Source organism: Heptranchias perlo, chromosome X, assembly GCF_035084215.1.
Source record: "Heptranchias perlo isolate sHepPer1 chromosome X, sHepPer1.hap1, whole genome shotgun sequence".
NCBI classification, from domain to species: domain Eukaryota; kingdom Metazoa; phylum Chordata; class Chondrichthyes; order Hexanchiformes; family Hexanchidae; genus Heptranchias; species Heptranchias perlo.
Genome location: NC_090370.1, coordinates 2,333,745 through 2,351,776, shown reverse-complemented (window position 1 = coordinate 2,351,776; position 18,032 = coordinate 2,333,745). Strand labels below are relative to the sequence as shown.

The following is an 18,032-nucleotide window of genomic DNA, read 5'->3' as shown; positions in this document are numbered from 1 at the left end:
AACACCCGCAAGGGCTGGCTCCTCGGGGACCAGGGATACCCCCTGCACACATGACTGATGACATCTCTGAGGAACCCCACCACCGAGCAACAGCATTGATATAATGACAGCCACATCGCTACTACGTCTACAATTGAGCATGCTATAGGGCTACTCAAGATGCGCTTCAGGTGCATTCTGGGGGAGCGCTTCAATATGCACCAGACAGAGTGGGATGCATTATAGTCGTGTGTTGTGCCCTGTCTGAACACCAACGACACCTTTGATTGCTGTGATCGTCTCCCAGCCTAATATATGCTATGCGTTTTTAGAACTTCTCACTCACCTGACGAAGGAGGTAAGCTCCGAAAGCTTGTGATTTTCAAATAAAACTGTTGGACTATAACCTGATGTTGTAAGATTCCTTACGTATGAACCTGGACAGTGAATGTCTTCTATTTTACGGGGGGGTGGGGGGGAAGAGCATTGAAACTGTACCCAATCCTGTCCTCACCCGATATCCACAGATACTTTACAGCAGGGGTCACCAGGCAACAACCACGAATGGAAACCTTGACTGATTTTATTGCCCCCTCCCTAACCCAGGTGTGTTGAGACTAAATTTTAAACAATTTTACAACACCAAGTTATAGTCCAGCAATTTTATTTTAAATTCACAAGCTTTCGGAGGCTTCCTCCTTCGTCAGGTGAACGATGTGAAAAATCACATTTTCACATCGTTCACCTGATGAAGGAGGTAGCCTCCGAAAGCTTGTGAATTTAAAATAAAATTGCTGGACTATAACTTGGTGTTGTAAAATTGTTTACAATTGTCAACCCCAGTCCATCACCGGCATCTCCACATCGAGACTAAATTTAGCAACCCAACTGCTGTCCCAGCTGAGATAAGCTACCACAGCACAGGCATCACATCTGGGATTTTCCTGCTCCATATGGTTCAGTATTGCACTACACAGTGCATTCACCTACTAAACTATCAGGGCAAGAGCCAGCATTTTTTTTTTGGTAAAGGAATATAATTCAAGACATCTTCCTAATTTGCATTTTGTTCAAATTTGAAGCTTTAGTTCCCATGAATCAGTGCACAGATGTCCTAATTAATCACCAAGCACGCAGACAATATTGCTGCTGCATGTGCTTTTTTACATAAAGATTTGCATTTCTATAGCACCTTTCATGACCTCAGGACATACCAAAATGCTTCAGCCAATTAAGTATTTTTTTTTGAAGTGTGGCCACTGTTGTAATGTAGGAAATGCAGCAGCCAGTTTGCACACAGCAAGATCCCACAAAAATGATGTTGGTTAAGGAATAAACATGGGCCAGGACACTGGGGAGAACTCCCTTGCTCGACTTCGAATAGTCCCATGGGATCTTTTATATCCACCTCAGAGGGCAGTCCGGGGCCTCAGTTTAACATCTCAACTGAAAGACAGCACCTCCGACAGTGCAGCCCTCCCTCAGTACTGACCCTCCGACAGTGCAGCCCCCCCTCAGTACTGACCGTCCGACAGTGCAGCCCTCCCTCAATACTGCTCCTCCGACAGTGCAGCCCTCCCTCAGTACTGACCGTCCGACAGTGCAGCCCTCCCTCAGTATCGCCCCTCCGACAGTGCAGCGCTCCCTCAATACTGCCCCTCTGACAGTGCAGCCCTCCCTCAGTACTGACCCTCCGACAGTGCAGCCCTCCCTCAGTACTGCCCCTCCGACAGTGCGGCGCTCCCTCAATACTGCCCCTCTGACAGTGCAGCCCTCCCTCAGTACTGACCCTCCGACAGTGCAGCCCTCCCTCAGTACTGCCCCTCCGACAGTGCGGCGCTCCCTCAGTACTGACCCTCTGACAGTGCAGCCCTCCCTCAGTACTGCCCCTCCGACAGTGCGGCGCTCCCTCAGTATTGACCCACCGACAGTGCGGCGCTCCCTCAGTACTGACCCTCCGACAGTGCAGCCCTCCCTCAGTACTGCCCCTCCGACAGTGCGGCGCTCCCTCAGTATTGACCCACCGACAGTGCGGCGCTCCCTCAGTACTGACCCTCCGACAGTGCGGCGCTCCCTCAGTACTGACCCTCCGACAGTGCGGCGCTCCCTAAGTACTGACCCTCCGACAGTGCGGCGCTCCCTCAGTACTGACCCTCCGACAGTGCAGCGCTCCCTCAGTACTGACCCTCCGACAGTGCGGCGCTCCCTCAGTACTGACCCTCCGACAGTGCGGCGCGCTCTCAGTACTGACCCTCCGACAGTGCGGCACTCCCTCAGTACCGACCCTCCGACAGTGCGGCGCGCTCTCAGTACTGACCCTCCGACAGTGCGGCACTCCCTCAGTACTGACCCTCCGACAGTGCAGCCTCAGTACTGACCCTCCGACAGTGCGGCCTCAGTACTGACCCTCCGACAGTGCGGCACTCCCTCAGTACTGACCCTCCGACAGTGCAGCCTCAGTACTGACCCTCCGACAGTGCGGCGCTGCCTCAGTACTGACCCTCCGACAGTGCGGCGCTGCCTCAGTACTGACCCTCCGACAGTGCGGCACTCCCTCAGTACTGACCCTCCGACAGTGCGGCGCGCTCTCAGTACTGACCCTCCGACAGTGCGGCACTCCCTCAGTACTGACCCTCCGACAGTGCAGCCTCAGTACTGACCCTCCGACAGTGCGGCGCGCTCTCAGTACTGACCCTCCGACAGTGCGGCACTCCCTCAGTACTGACCCTCCGACAGTGCGGCGCGCTCTCAGTACTGACCCTCCGACAGTGCGGTGCTCCCTCAGTACTGACCCTCCGACAGTGCGGCACTCCCTCAGTACTGACCCTCCGACAGTGCAGCCTCAGTACTGACCCTCCGACAGTGCGGCACTCCCTCAGTACTGACCCTCCGACAGTGCAGCCTCAGTACTGACCCTCCGACAGTGCGGCGCGCTCTCAGTACTGACCCTCCGACAGTGCGGCACTCCCTCAGTACTGACCCTCCGACAGTGCAGCCTCAGTACTGACCCTCCGACAGTGCGGCGCTCCCTCAGTACTGACCCTCTGACAGTGCGGCACTCCCTCAGTACTGACCCTCCGACAGTGCAGCCTCAGTACTGACCCTCCGACAGTGCGGCGCGCTCTCAGTACTGACCCTCCGACAGTGCAGCCTCAGTACTGACCCTCCGACAGTGCGGCACTCCCTCAGTACTGACCCTCCGACAGTGCAGCCTCAGTACTGCACTGGGAGTGTCAACCTGGATTAGGGACTCAAATCTCTAGTAGTGGGATTAGAACCCACGACCTTCAGAGGCGAGAATGCTACCACTGAGCCACAACTGACATATACATAGTCATGTTTCTGTTCCATTCTTTTACATACTTCGTCCTAACTATTAGGGTGGGGAAGGGAATTGTTCAGCGACAGCGCTTCAGAGAAAACAGGTTGTTTCTGCAGCGACCAGCGATCCACTTATAATAGGTTAATTGCGTGTGAGTGACAGGCAAAGGGATGTCACAAGGCCAATGAGCGGAGACCGTGGGCGGGACGTTCTGTGCAATTGACGGATCATTTCTCAGAAGGTTGATGCTGATTTACTGTAAAGTTACAAGAGTTTCCGGGACTTCCCAGAAAAGTAACCGCTGACAAAAGGTGGAAAATGTGAATCTACGCAATATTGCGGATGCGCAGAAGCCACCGATTGCAACAAGCGGCACACCGCAATATTAAACAAGCAAAAGGACTCCTGAACGTCATCCATTTTTGCAAATGCAAATGTATTTGAATGACCGATTAAACTTAGATACATAATCTTTATTGTTCCTTAATAAAACCATGCCAGTGTCAACGCTGCGGGTTTTTTTAAAAGACAAATACTGACAAGATTGCAAACCTACTGAAATAAATGGAGCTGTTGTTTTTATCACGAACAAAACAAATTCCAAAAATAAAACAGACCCTCACTGAAGAATTGACAGCCTTCAAGCAAGTGACTGACAAAGCCTGATGTCAGCTGCCAGACTGTTTATCAGTAATACACTCCTACCCCAATGGCTTTTAATAGGTAAGGTCTCAGCGACAGTTCTCGGTTTGCTTTGAGTCAGCTGATCTCAACCAGGATGCAATGGAGGATCTATAAATGGGCCATGAACGAAGGAGGGGATGTAAATGTCAGGCTTCCCATTCCTGATCGCTGTCCAATAACCCTCCCTTGTAGAAAGTGCACATTTGTAAAGGATTTGGCAGATGTGTTCCAGTTGAGTTAACACACGATCCTTTCACTTCTGCGATCAGAGTTCAAATCCAGCTCAGACTGAAAGGAGGACATTCTTTTCCTGTTGTCAGTAAGGCTTCTCTGAATAAGACAGTCTCAACCCAGTTCATTGTGGGAGTGGCCCTGCAGCATAAACCTGCCCAAATTTTGCACTAATTGGCAATCTCACCAACAGACGTTGCAAGGTTGGCTGGCAGAGATATCACCATGCACAGAGTTAGGGGAACAGCAATTTCTGAGGTCACCTCCTGAATTTACACTGCCAGTGGGGCACCACACCTGCCAACCGCTCTTATTAGGAAATCACGGTCGCACTAATTTAATGCCCACAATTGCCCGACATGCACCAACAGGAGCATCAGATGATCAGGGCATCTAACCCGTGCCAAAAATAAGTCCACTCATTTGCCTCCTCTCTCCATGACTGGTTAGTGGGAGCAATGGAGAGCGTTACATCAGTGTCACTGTGCCCCAGTGCAACAGATGAGACAAAACTTATCTCTGTATTTAAACCGTGCTGTACCTGCCCTGGGAGTGTTTGATGGGACAGTGTAGAGGGAGCTTTACTCTGTATCTAACCCTGTACCTGCCCTGGGAGTGTTTGATGGGACAGTGTAGAGGGAGCTTTACTCTGTATCTAACCCTGCACCTGCCCTGGGAGTGTTTGATGGGACAGTGTAGAGGGAGCTTTACTCTGTATCTAACCCTGTACCTGCCCTGGGAGTGTTTGATGGGACAGTGTAGAGGGAGCTTTACTCTGTATCTAACCCTGTACCTGCCCTGGGAGTGTTTGATGGGACAGTGTAGAGGGAGCTTTACTCTGTATCTAACCTGAGCTGTACCTGCCCTGGGAGTGTTTGATGGGACAGTGTAGAGGGAGCTTTACTCTGCACCTAACCCATGCTGTAACTGCCCTGGCAGTGTTTGATGGGACAGTGTAGAGGGAGCTTTACTCTGTACCTAATCCATGCTGTACCTGCCCTGGGAGTGTTTGATGCGACAGTGTAGAGGGAGCTTTACCCTGTATCTAACCTGTGCTGTACCTGCCCTGTGAGTGTTTGATGGGGCAGTGCAGAGGGAGCTTTATTCTGTATCTAAGCCGTGCTGTACCTGCCCTGGAAGTGTTTGATGGGACAGTGCAGAGGGAGCTTTACTCTGTACCTAATCCATGCTGTACCTGCCCTGGGAGTGTTTGATGCGACAGTGTAGAGGGAGCTTTACCCTGTATCTAACCTGTGCTGTACCTGCCCTGTGAGTGTTTGATGGGGCAGTGCAGAGGGAGCTTTATTCTGTATCTAAGCCGTGCTGTACCTGCCCTGGAAGTGTTTGATGGGACAGTGCAGAGGGAGCTTTACTCAGTACCTAATCCATGCTGTACCTGCCCTGGGAGTGTTTGATGGGACAGTCTCGAGGGAGCTTTACTCTGTATCTCACCCGTGCTGTGCCTGCCCTGGGAGTGTTTGATGGTCCAGTGTATTCGGAGCTTTACTCTGTATCTCACCCGTGCTGTACCTGCCCTGGGAGTGTTTGATGGGACACTTTTGAGGGAGCTTTACTCTGTATCTAACCCATGCTGTGCCTGCCCTGGGAGTGTTTGATGGGACAATGAAGAGGGAGCTTTACTCTGTATCTAACCCTGTGCTGTACCTGTCCTGGGAGTGTTTGATGGGACAGGGTGGAGGGAGCTTTACTCTGTATTTAACCCATGCTGTGCCTGCCCTGGGAGTGTTTGATGGGACAGTGTAGAGGGAGCTTTACTCTGTATCTCACCCGTGCTGTACCTGCCCTGGGAGTGTTTGATGGGACAGTGTAGAGGGAGCTTTACTCTGTAGCTGACCCTGTACCTGCCCTGGGAGTGTTTGATGGGACAGTGTAGAGGGAGTTTTACTCTGTATCTAACCCATGCTGTACCTGCCCTGGGAGTGTTTGATAGGACAGTGTAGAGGGAGCTTTACTCTGTATCTAACCCGTGCTGTACCTGCCCTGGGAGTGTTTGATGGGACAGTGTAGAGGGAGCTTTACTCTGTAGTTAACCCTGTACCTGCCCTGGGAGTGTTTGATGGGACAGTGTGGAGGGAGCTTTACTCTGTATCTAACCCATGCTGTGCCTGCCCTGAGAGTGTTTGATGGGACAGTACCAAGGGAGCTTTACTCTGTATCTAATCTGTGCTGTACCTGCCCTGGGAGTGTTTGATGGCACAGTGTATTCGGAGCTTTACTCTGTATCTAACCCTGTACCTGCCCTGGGAGTGTTTGATGGGACAGTGTAGAGGGAGCTTTACTCTGTAGCTAACCCTGTACCTGCCCTGGGAGTGTTTGATGGGACAGTGTAGAGGGAGCTTTACTCTGTATCTAACCCGTGCTGTCCCTGTCCTGGGAGTGTTTGATGGGCCAGTACCAAGGGAGCTTTACTCTGTATCTAACCCTGTACCTGTCCTGGGAGTGTTTGATGGGACAGTGTGGAGGGAGCTTTACTCTGTATCTAACCCGTGCTGTACCTGCCCTGGGAGTGTTTGATGGGACAGTGTAGAGGGAGCTTTACTCTGTAGCTAACCCTGTACCTGCCCTGGGAATGTTTGATGGGACAGTGTGGAGGGAGCTTTACTCTGTATCTAACCCATGCTGTACCTGCCCTGGGAGTGTTTGATGGGACAATGAAGAGGGAGCTTTACTCTGTATCTAACCCTGTGCTGTACCTGTCCTGGGAGTGTTTGATGGGACAGGGTGGAGGGAGCTTTACTCTGTATTTAACCCATGCTGTGCCTGCCCTGGGAGTGTTTGATGGGACAGTGTAGAGGGAGCTTTACTCTGTATCTCACCCGTGCTGTACCTGCCCTGGGAGTGTTTGATAGGACAGTGTAGAGGGAGCTTTACTCTGTATCTAACCCGTGCTGTACCTGCCCTGGGAGTGTTTGATGGGACAGTGTAGAGGGAGCTTTACTCTGTAGCTAACCCTGTACCTGCCCTGGGAGTGTTTGATGGGACAGTGTAGAGGGAGCTTTACTCTGTATCTAACCCATGCTGTGCCTGCCCTGAGAGTGTTTGATGGGACAGTACCAAGGGAGCTTTACTCTGTATCTAATCTGTGCTGTACCTGCCCTGGGAGTGTTTGATGGCACAGTGTATTCGGAGCTTTACTCTGTATCTAACCCTGTACCTGCCCTGGGAGTGTTTGATGGGACAGTGTAGAGGGAGCTTTACTCTGTAGCTAACCCATGCTGTACCTGCCCTGGGAGTGTTTGATAGGACAGTGTAGAGGGAGCTTTACTCTGTATCTAACCCGTGCTGTCCCTGTCCTGGGAGTGTTTGATGGGCCAGTACCAAGGGAGCTTTACTCTGTATCTAACCCTGTACCTGTCCTGGGAGTGTTTGATGGGACAGTGTGGAGGGAGCTTTACTCTGTATCTAACCCATGCTGTACCTGCCCTGGGAGTGTTTGATGGGACAGTGTAGAGGGAGCTTTACTCTGTATCTAACCCGTGCTGTACCTGCCCTGGGAGTGTTTGATGGGACAGTGTAGAGGGAGCTTTACTCTGTAGCTAACCCTGTACCTGCCCTGGGAGTGTTTGATGGGACAGTGTAGAGGGAGCTTTACTCTGTATCTAACCTGAGCTGTACCTGCCCTGGGAGTGTTTGATGGGACAGTGTAGAGGGAGCTTTACTCTGTAGCTAACCCTGTACCTGCCCTGGGAGTGTTTGATGGGACAGTGTAGAGGGAGCTTTACTCTGTATCTAACCCATGCTGTACCTGCCCTGGGAGTGTTTGATCGGACAGTGTAGAGGGAGCTTTACTCTGTATCTAACCCGTGCTGTCCCTGTCCTGGGAGTGTTTGATGGGCCAGTACCAAGGGAGCTTTACTCTGTATCTAACCCGTGCTGTACCTGTCCTGGGAGTGTTTGATGGGACAGTCCCAAGGGAGCTTTACTCTGTATCTAACCCTGTACCTGCCCTGGGAGTGTTTGATGGGCCAGTCCCAAGGGAGCTTTACTCTGTATCTAACCCCTTGCTGTACCTGTCCTGGGAGTGTTTGATGGGACAGTGCGAAGTGAGCTTTACTCTGTGTGTAACCCTTGCTGTACTCGTCCTGGGAGTGTTTGATGGGACAATGTCAAGGGGCCTCAGTTTAACATTTCATCCGAAAGCTAGCACCTCTGACAGTGCAGCACTCCCTCAAGTGCTGGATTGAAATGCCAGCTTGGATTATGTATTCAAGTTTCGGGAGTGGGGCTTGAACCAATATCCCACCAACTCAGAGATCAGAATGCTTCCACTGGGCCAAGACTGACACCATATAATGCTCAGGTATATCATGCTTTTTTATGGTTTTGCTGCTTGAAGATTATGAGAAATAAAAAAAGTGGAGTCAAAATTGTTTTCACTCCAATTAGATATATTTTTGTAAGGAGATGGAATTGATGGATATGGTGAGACGGCAGGCACGTGGGGTAGAGATCAATCAAAATAGGCCAAGCTTTTTGAGTCCAAAGGAATTTTTCTCTTCCTAAAAATGCTTAATTTCTATGTTCCTAAGAGTTTATACTTTCACATACATGACAACGGATAGAGCTGAGAGAGAGAGAGACTAGAAACCATTGAAACATTCCACTATGAAAACCAATCAGTTTCAATTCGGTGCTGACGGTGCGGGTTCCTCTAATTGGGGAGACCGAACGCAGACTGCTTTGCTCAACACCTGTGTTCAGTCCACAGGAGCGACCCTGAGCTTTAACGCCAATTTAATGCCCCCCCTCCCATTCCCACTCAGATCTCTCTGTGATTAGCCTTGTACACTGTTCCAATGAAGCTCACCCCATGCTTCAGGAACAATATCTCCTTGTTCCCCCAGGCACCCTCCAACTTTCTGGTCTGAACACTGACTTCAGTAACTTCAGACTTTAGCTAAATCCTGCATGTCCTTTGCAATAGGGGTTGTTGGGGATGCAGGGGTGAGTCTGCCATGTGTTGGGGGCAGGGGAGAAAATCGAGTTGGCCTTTTGGGTAGGAGTAGCTGCACTCTCCCTGTTGACATGTTCTCTCTTTTCGTAGCTGGTGTACTTTGCCAGCACCTTCCATTTTCATTTCAAATTTGATCCCCAGATTTTCTGTGTTTTCCATATCTCCTGTCTTCTCACCTTTTCCTTCGGCCCCACACTGCCTCAGCTGTTCATATGTGCTTTGTTTCTTAATTTTAAAACAATTCTTTCGTACTTCTTTCTATTACTTGACTAAGATGATCTATTATACCATTCAGCAATCATTCCATTGATACTTTCTCTCTGTTTAATATTGCACTCTCCTTTTTCCGATCCTATTGGTTTGTTTGTCCATCTCTTTATTTTTCAGTTCTGATGAAGGGTACAAATCCAAAACGTTGACTGTCTTTTCTCCTCACAGATGCTGACTGACCTGATATGTGTTTTTGTTTCAGATTTCCAGCATTTGTAGTATTTTGCTTTTTACTTGTACAATCCCAAAGGGTATTCTGCATTGTGTTTCTGCAGTTGTTTTATTACTATTCTTTTTAGTACGCTGGCATGTCCTCTGTCTCTCAGTTAAGTACAAGAGTCATCCGGATGTGGTTAAAAACAACACCACAGGAAACTTTAAAAGGAGGAAAGGAGCAGAGAATCATTAGTGTTTCGAAACAAATCTTTAAAAGTGGGAAAACTAGTTGGTAAAGGTGTGAAAAAGTATATGTGAACTTAGGTTTCATAAACAAGGGCCTAGAGTAGAAAAGCAAAGAGGTGATGGTGACCCTGTACAAATCATTGGTTAGCTTGCAGGTAGAATATTGTGTCCAGTTTTGGACATCTTACTCTAGGAAGGATGTCAAAGCTGTGGAGAGGATACAAAAGAGATCCAGGAAGATGATACGCGAGATGAGAGGCTTTACTTAGGAAGAGAGACCAGAGAAACTGGGGCTCTTTTCACTAGAACAGAGAAGGTTAAGAGGAGACCTGATGGAGATGATCAAAATTGAGTGGTTTTGATCAGGAAAATCAGGAAAAATTATTTCCACTGGTTGGTGAGACAGTAACTAGAGGCTATAAATTTAAGAAAATCACCAAAAGAATGAAGGGAGAGGTTAGGAGAAATATTTATGTTGGTGCATGGAATGCCTGACCAGAAACAGTGGCGGAAATAGAATCCATAATAGCTTTTAAAAGGAAAGTGGCTACATAGTTGGTACGGTAGCATGGTGGTTATGTTACTGGACTAGTAATCCAGAGGCCTAAACTAATTAATCTAGGGACATGAATTCAAATCCCACTATAGCAGCTGGGAAATTTAAATTCAGTTAATTAAATAAAATCTGGAATAGAAAGCTAGTGTGGTGAACCATGAAACTACCAGATTGTTGTAAAAACTCATCTGGTTCACTAGTGCCCTTTAGGGAAGATTACCTAGTCTGGCCTGTGACTCCAGACCCATGATAGACTGTAGTGGTCAAGAAAGTGGCTTATTACCTTCTCAAGGGTAATTAGAAATGGACAATGAAATGCTGGCCTTATCAACAATGCCCACATCCAATAAATTAAAAAGAAGAAAATTTTAAAAAGTTAAGAGGGACTTTTTTTTTATTCGTTCACGGGATGTGGGCGTCGCTGGCGAGGCCGGCATTTATTGCCCATCCCTAATTGCCCTTGAGAAGGTGGTGGTGAGCCGCCTTCTTGAACCGCTGCAGTCCGTGTGGTGAAGGTTCTCCCACAGTGCTGTTAGGAAGGGAGTTCCAGGATTTTGACCCAGCGACGATGAAGGAACGGTCGATATATTTCCAAGTCGGGATGGTGTGTGACTTGGAGGGGAACGTGCAGGTGGTGTTGTTCCCATGTACCTGCTGCCCTTGTCGTTCTAGGTGATAGAGGTCGTGGGTTTGAGAGATGCTGTCGAAGAAGCCTTGACGAGTTGCTGCAATGCATCCTGTGGATGGTACACACTGCAGCCACAGTGCGTCGGTGGTGAAGGGAGTGAATGTTTAAGGTGGTGGATAGGGTGTCAATCAAGCGGGCTGCTTTATCCTGGATGGTGTTGAACTTCTTGAGTGTTGTTGCAGCTGCACTCATCCAGGCAAGTGGAGAGTATTCCATCACACTCCTGACTTGTGCCTTGTAGATGGTGGAAAGGCTTTGGGGAGTCAGGAGGTGAGTCACTCACCGCAGAATACCCAGCCTCCAACCTGTTCTTGTAGCCACAATATTTATGTGGCTGGTCCAGTTAAGTTTCTGGTCAATGATGACCCCCAGAATGTTGATGGTGGGGGATTCGGTGATGGTAATGCCGTTGAATGTCAAGGGGAGGTGGTTAGACTCTCTCTTGTCGGAGATGGTCATTGCCTGGCACTTGTCTGGCACGAATGTTACTTACCACTTATCAGTCCAAGCCTGGATGTTGTCCAGGTCTTGCTGCATGCGGGCACGGACTGCTTCATTATCTGAGGGGTTGCGAATGGAACTGAACACTGTGCAATCATCAGCGAACATCCCCATTTCTGACCTTATGATGGAGGGAAGGTCATTGATGAAGCAGCTGAAGATGGTTGGGCCGAGGACACTGCCCTGTGGAACTCCTGCAGCAATGTCGTGAGGCTGAGATGAATGGCCTCCAACAACCACTACCATCTTCCTTTGTGCTACGTATGACTCCAGCCACTGGAGAGTTTTCCCCCTGATTCCCATTGACTTCAATTTTACTAGGGCTCCTTAGTGCCACAATCGGTCAAATGCTGCCTTGATGTCGAGGGCAGTCACTCTCACCCCACCTCTGGAATTCAGTTCTTTTGTCCATGTTTGGACCAAGGCTGTATTGAGGTCTGGAGCCGAGTGGTCCTGGCGGAACCCAAACTGAGTATCGGTGAGCAGGTTATTGGTGAGTAAGTGCCGCTTGATAGTACTGTCGACGACACCTTCCATCACTTTGCTGATGATTGAGAGTAGACTGATGGGACAGTAATTGGCCAGATTGGATTTGTCCTGCTTTTTGTGGACAGGACATACCTGGGCAATTTTCCACATTGTCAGGTAGATGCCAGTGTTGTAGCTGTATTGGAACAGTTTGGCTAGAGGCGCAGCCAGTTCTGGAGCACAAGTCTTCAGCACTACAGCCGGGATGTTGTCGGGGCCCATATCCTTTGTTGTATCCAGTGCACTCAGCCGTTTCTTGATATCACGTGGAGTGAATCGAATTGGCTGAAGACTGGCTTCTGTGATGGTGGGGATATTGGGAGGAGGCTGAGATGGATCATGCACAGGATGCACTGCAGAAACTCGCCAAGGCTTCTTCGACAGCACCTCCCAAACCCGCGACCTCTACCACCTAGAAGGAAAAGGGCAGCGGGCACATGGGAACAACACCACCTGCACATTCCCCTCCAAGTCACACACCATCCCGACTTGGAAATATATCACTGTTCCTTCATCGTCGCTGGGTCAAAAACCTGGAACTCCCTTCCTAACAGCACTGTGGGAGAACCTTCATCACACGGACTGCAGCGGTTCAAGAAGGCGGCTCATCACCACCACCTTCTCAAGGGCAATTAGGGATGGGCAATAAATGCTGGTCTCGCCAGTGACACCCACATCCCATGAATGAATTTTTTAAAATCTACTCGGCACTTCTGGCTGAAGATGGTTGCAAACGCTTCAGCCTTGTCTTTTGCACTCACGTGCTGGACTCTGCCATCATTGAGGATGGGGATGTTTGCAGAGCCTCCTCCTCCCGTTAGTTGTTTAATTGTCCACCACCATTCATGACTGGATGTGACAGGACTGCAGATCTTTGATCTGATCCGTTTGTTGTGGAATCACTTAGCTCTGTCTATAATATGTTGCTTCCGCTGTTTATCATGCATGTAGTCCTAAGTTTTAGCTTTACCAGGTTGGCACCTCATTTTTAGGTTCACCTGGTGCTGCTCCTGGCATGCTCTTCTACACTCCTCACTGAACCAGGGTTGATCCCCTGGCTTGTTGGTAATGTAGAGTGAGGAATATGCCGGGCCATGAGGTTACAGATTGTGCTGGAATACAATTCTGCTGCTGCTGATGGCCCACAGCGCCTCATGGATGCCCAGTTTTGAGCTGCTTGATCTGTTTTGAATCTATCCCATTTAGCACGGTGGTAGTGCCACACAACACATTGGATGGTGTCCTCAGTGTGAAGACTAATTGGATAGCTCTTTCAAAGAGCTGGCATAGGCACGAAGGGCCAAATGACCTCCTTCTGTGCTGAAAGATTCTATGATTCTAGGAGTGGCTTTATCAATAAATAGATATTAAATAATATTCTGGCTTACACTCCCTTCTATGTTTCCTGTGTGTCTGGAGTTACAAAATACAATGTTCTTAGCAAAATTAATACAAATTATAATACTTTTCAAAGCTCAACAGGGAGGAATATTGAATACGGCATGTTTACCTACAGATATAGAATATGCAGACTGTTCCTTCAGGTCAGAGGGTGGCAAAAAAAACAAAACTTTAAAGTTGAAACTAACTTGTATTATTCCTTCTTTCCGTAACATTGCCCGTCTCCGCCCCTGCCTCAGCTCATCTGCTGCTGAAACTCTCAGTTACCTCTCGAATTGACTATTCCAATGCTGGCCGGCCTCCCATCTTCCGTCCTCCATAAACTTGAGCTCATCTAAAACTCCTGCTGCCCCGTACCTTAATTTGCACCAAGTACCGTTCACCCATCACCCCCCCCTCCCCCCCGCTGACCTACGTTGGCTCCCAGTCCGGCAACAACTCGATTTTAAAATTCTCATCCTTGTTCTCAAATCCCTCCATGGCCCTCGCCCCCCTCCCTATCTCTGTAACCTCCTCCAGCCCCTACGACCCTCCCAGATCTCTGCGCTCCTCCAATTCTGGCCTCTTGTCCATCCCCCCGATTTCCATCGCTCCCACCATTGGCGGCCGTGCCTTCAGCTGCCTAGGTTCTAAGCTCTGGAATTCCCTCCCTAAACCTCTCCGCCTCGCTCTCCTCCTTTAAGACGCTTCTTAAAACCTTTGGTCACTTGTCCTAGTATCTCCTCAAATTTATTTTGATAACGTTCCTGTGACCATCCATATGCCTTGGGGCGTTTTACTGCGTTAAGGTGTTATATAAATGCAAGATATTGTTGTTGTTGTTGTTTCCCAAACATTTTTCCAACAGTACTTCCAGCTGTGTTACCAAAGAGATCCTGCTTATGTACCATATCTCAATTCAGGACTCTGTGTCCAGAACTCCCCTCCTTGGTTGAATAATGGTACATTCCTTCCAGGATTTCCCTCCTTTCAGTTAATCCTTTCCCTGCTGTTCTTGTTTTTAATTTCTGTCTCAGTTAAATGATGGAGGTTCAACCATTCAGAGAATATTACAAAATAAACAAGCTATACAAAAGTTTGTGCAAAGTTCCACTTGTCAAATCTTAGCCTCTCTTAAAAAAAATTACCAGTTACTAGAATAACAAAAACAAAGTGTAAAAACAACATTTTTCATTAGCTATTTTAATCAGCATATCACTAAAGGGAATTGAAGACCCATACATCTCGACTCCATAAGGCAATTCATAAATAGATCTCCAAATATTTGGTTAGTTATTTAAAGTCATTTTGGCTCAGTTGCCAGGACTTTTGCCTCTGAGTCGGAAGGTTGTGAGCTCAAGCCCCACTCGAGGCCTTCAGCACATAAACTAGGCCGACACTCCAGGCCATGAACACATAAACTAGGCCGACACTCCAGGCCATGAACACATAAACTAGGCCGACACTCCAGGCCATGAACACATAAACTAGGCCGACACTCCAGGCCATGAACACATAAACTAGGCCGACACTCCAGGCCATGAACACATAAACTAGGCCGACACTCCAGGCCATGAACACATAAACTAGGCCGACACTCCAGGCCATGAACACATAAACTAGGCCGACACTCCAGGCCATGAACACATAAACTAGGCTGACACTCCAGGCCATGAACACATAAACTAGGCCGACACTCCAGGCCATGAACACATAAACTAGGCCGACACTCCAGGCCATGAACACATAAACTAGGCCGACACTCCAGGCCACGAACACATAAACTAGGCTGACACTCCAGGCCATGAACACATAAACTAGGCCGACACTCCAGGCCATGAACACATAAACTAGGCCGACACTCCAGGCCATGAACACATAAACTAGGCCGACACTCCAGGCCATGAACACATAAACTAGGCCGACACTCCAGGCCATGAACACATAAACTAGGCCGACACTCCAGGCCATGAACACATAAACTAGGCCGACACTCCAGGCCATGAACACATAAACTAGGCCGACACTCCAGGCCATGAACACATAAACTAGGCCGACACTCCAGGCCATGAACACATAAACTAGGCCGACACTCCAGGCCATGAACACATAAACTAGGCTGACACTCCAGGCCATGAACACATAAACTAGGCTGACACTCCAGGCCATGAACGCCTCTGTGAAGTGCCTTGGGACGTTTTTCTATGATAAAAGTGCTACATAAATGCAAGTTGTTGTTATTCCTAACTGTCTAATGTCTCCTAGTATTTGAACCCTTTGCCACAGTGAACAAAAATGCCAAAATCAATCCCTTTCATAATTGAAGTGTCATTTAAAACGAATGTACCTTGATTTGACGGCTGCACTGCGACAGTGATTCTTGCTCTCATACTTGATATTTGACCATATTTTTGCAAACACAGGTGTGCGATTTGGCCTGTTGGATGTTGCAATGATTTACCATCTGACTGATTTGCCTGTGCCAAAATAATTTTAACCCTCATTAAAATTTTTAAAAATACACAGAGGTTATCAAAAGTTCACACAGTACCAGGTGGAGCTCCCGTCACAATGTAAGCCCACCCTGGGGGAAATTTGAATCGACCTTTTGATATGGACTATTCCTGGTGATTTCTGTCAACTCTTTTAAAAGAATTCTTTCTTTCTTTCTTTTCTTTCTATTATTGGCTCTGACAGAATCTAAACAAGAGATGAATTTAATCAGAACTGAGACAGACAAGGATTCCTCAAAGAAACAATCGTGGATGGATGGTCACAAGTAAAATAACATTATTCTCCAGCTGTACTAGAGTACTGGAACTGTGGAGACAAGTTAACAGTAATAGATGCAATGGTGTACCAAGGGAGTAAGATTGTAATTCTGAAAAGCATATATAAAGAAATGTTACAAAAGATTAATGAGGAACAGTTGGATATAGAACAGTGTAAAAAAACCATGTGAAGTCACGTATTGGACCAGAATAACTCAGGACATTACCCACGTGGTAACAATTTGTTCATCCTGCTTAAAATGTAAATCAAACCAACAAGCAGAACCAGCCAGACTGCATTCAGTACCACATCAACACCACAGAAAACCTGTTCCTTTTTTATTATACTACAGGCCTTTGGCACTTCTGTACATGTGCTGTGAGAGCCAGAAGATCCGCTAATATCACTGAGATTCCTTTTCAGTCCCACTGAAATCGCCTTTCTTGTGTGCTGTGGTTTGCCAAGCATATGCATGCCCCTAGAATATGCATGCCCCTAACAGAGCCCTAATCACCAGCCTCAAATGGGCATCTTCAATGCGAGTTGGTAGCTCGTGGCACTGATCTCTAAGACCATAGCTGTTTTCCCTTCCTCACCTAATGCAGCTTTTAGGAACTCAGCATGAATATGTCCATGTCTGCCACCCTACCATTAGCTGGGTCGTGCCATGTGCAGAGTCCACTTCCTCACAACAAACTGGTATCTTAAGGCCGTCTCCTGCTCAGCCTGCTTCTCTGTTAGCTTTTCCAAACTCCGAGCAAGCGGGTCCCTAGTACGGCTTAGGTTGAGTCAGATGCCACCTCGGTGTAGTGCTTGCTCCAGATCCTGAGAACGCCCTTATGGGTTTGTTGGAGGGTACTGCACGACAGTCATTGGCACTCATCTACTGGTATCCTTTTGACCATGACTGATGTCAGACTTTTGCCACTGAAAAATGATTGTCTGTTGGCCAAAGTTTGTTGTCAATCATGGATAAAAATGGACAATTAAGCAATGAGCATGCCCAACAGAATAGTGCAAAGGATGAAGCCAGACACTTCCCACGGGAAAGGAGGGATAATCAGAGAGAAAAGTATCCATGGGACATTCTTGCACAGCTCCACATTTGAATTGCAGTATCAGGGATGAGGCGAGAAGATCCCTAAAAATAGGGGGCAACATTTTCTGCGACCCTGTGCCACTGCCCAGGGTCCCATAGGGCAGCCTATTGGAAAACTGGGGCTGAAAACCTGCAGTTTTCCACCCACTTTGGTCCCATGTTATGGCTGAATGTTTCAAGATGAGCACTTGGACCAAAGGACGATGCTGTCCTCTGCTGGCTGAAAAGTGCAAATTACCATGAACTCTCCACAAATCCACACAACAATTGAGCCATGATGTGGAGATAATGGACTGGGGTGGACAAATGTTAGGAATCTTACAACACCAGGTTATAGTCCAACAGTTTTATTTGAAAATCACAAGCTTTCGGAGCTTACCTCCTTCGTCAGGTGAGTGAGTGAAAGGTTCTAAAATCGCAGAGCATATATTAGGCTGGGAGACGATCACACCAATCAAAGGTGTCGTTGGTGTTCAGACAGGTTAGCCACGGAAAACATTACATCCCAGTATACTGAATGCACAATGGGTCAGATTACACAGACAGAGAGAGAAAAAGACCCGAAAGGCAGAGAGAGAGAGAGAGAGAATGTCCAGTTGTATTAAAAAGATAACTTTTTTTTCCCCCCTGGTGGGGTTACGTGTC

General features: G+C 48.1%; 1 protein-coding gene across 1 annotated transcript in view; it reads right to left on the bottom strand.

The window, feature by feature from the left end:
* The window catches only part of LOC137307135 (signal transducer and activator of transcription 5B-like), a 135,765-nt gene extending 119,852 nt beyond the window's left edge, over positions 1–15,913 (bottom strand). The window contains exon 1 of the mRNA XM_067976453.1: positions 15,864–15,913. The gene's annotated coding sequence lies outside the window, so the exon portion shown is untranslated. The remainder of the gene's footprint in view (positions 1–15,863) is intronic.
* Between the last annotated feature and the right edge of the window lie 2,119 nt (positions 15,914–18,032).